The sequence below is a fragment of the Salmo salar genome, unplaced genomic scaffold, assembly GCF_905237065.1.
Source record: "Salmo salar unplaced genomic scaffold, Ssal_v3.1, whole genome shotgun sequence".
Lineage (NCBI taxonomy): Eukaryota > Metazoa > Chordata > Actinopteri > Salmoniformes > Salmonidae > Salmo > Salmo salar.
In genome coordinates this window covers 79,511-81,378 of record NW_025548533.1, presented here as the reverse complement: position 1 = coordinate 81,378, position 1,868 = coordinate 79,511, and positions in this window count along the sequence as shown.

The following is a 1,868-nucleotide window of genomic DNA, read 5'->3' as shown; positions in this document are numbered from 1 at the left end:
AAATCATGAGAAAACAAAAAGAATTAACAAAAAAACAGAGCAATCTAGAATGTTATTTAGCCCTAAACAGAGACTACACAATACATCATAGTCTATAGTGGCAGAATACCTGACCACTGTGACTGACCAAAACTTAAGGAAAGCTTTGACTACGTACAGACTCAGTGAGCATAGCCTTGCTATTGAGAAAGGCCGCCATAGGCAGACCTCAAATCAAATCAAAGTGTATTAGTTACGAGCCCCTAATTAACAATGCAGTTTAAAAAAATATGGATAAGAATAAGAAATGAAAGTAACAAGTAATTAAAGAGCATCAGTAAAATAACAATAGCAAGACTATATACAGGTGGTACCTGGCTGTCAAGAGAAGACAGGCTATGTGCACACAGCCCACAAACTGAGGTGGAAACTGAGATGCACTTCCTAACCTCCTGCCAAGTGTATGACCAGTTAATTCATACTGTATGTTGTAGTCTGTCTAAGAGGGGAATCACACCAAGACTGACAGCCTGTAATTTTATTAAAAGCATTCAGTTGATTACACGTCAGTTTAGAGAGAAACATCATAACAATAATCTACATCGTAATCAATAATCAATATCATAACATTTATAATCAATAACATCATTATCTATATACTACTAACAACATAACAATAATCTACACCATAAACCAATATCATAACATTTATAATCAATTAAATTATTATCTCTAGACTACTAACAACATCATAACAATAATCTACATCATAATCAATATCATAACATTTATAATCAATTAAATTATTATCTCTAGACTACTAACAACATCATAACAATAATCTACATCATAATCAATATCATAACATTTATAATCAATAACATCATGAGGTGAACAACAACAACAACAAACCCCTTTATTAAAAATTGTTTCAAAATACAAAGAATGAACAGATGATTATAATAATACATGGACTAATAATGGAAACACTTCAAGATAAAGAATCTAAGATACACTAAATAAGATAAAGAATCTAAGAGACACTAAATAAGATAAAGAATCTAAGAGACACTAAATAAGATAAAGAATCTAAGAGACACTAAATAAGATAAAGAATCTAAGAGACACTAAATAAGATAAAGAATCTAAGACACTAAATAAGATAAAGAATCTAAGAGACACTAAATAAGATAAAGAATCTAAGAGACACTAAATAAGATAAAGAATCTAAGAGACACTAAATAAGATAAAGAATCTAAGACACTAAATAAGATAAAGAATCTAAGAGACACTAAATAAGATAAAGAATCTAAGAGACACTAAATAAGATGAAGAATCTAAGAGACACTAAATAAGATAAAGAATCTAAGAGACACTAAATAAGATAAAGAATCTAAGAGACACTAAATAAGATAAAGAATCTAAGACACTAAATAAGATAAAGAATCTAAGACACTAAATAAGATAAAGAATCTAAGAGACACTAAATAAGATAAAGAATCTAAGACACTAAATAAGATAAAGAATCTAAGAGACACTAAATAAGATAAAGAATCTAAGAGACACTAAATAAGATAAAGAATCTAAGAGACACTAAATAAGATAAAGAATCTAAGAGACACTAAATAAGATAAAGAATCTAAGAGACACTAAATAAGATAAAGAATCTAAGAGACACTAAATAAGATAAAGAATCTAAGACACTAAATAAGATAAAGAATCTAAGACACTAAATAAGATAAAGAATCTAAGAGACACTAAATAAGATAAAGAATCTAAGACACTAAATAAGATAAATAATCTAAGAGACACTAAATAAGATAAAGAATCTAAGAGACACTAAATAAGATAAAGAATCTAAGACACTAAATAAGATGAAGAATCTAAGA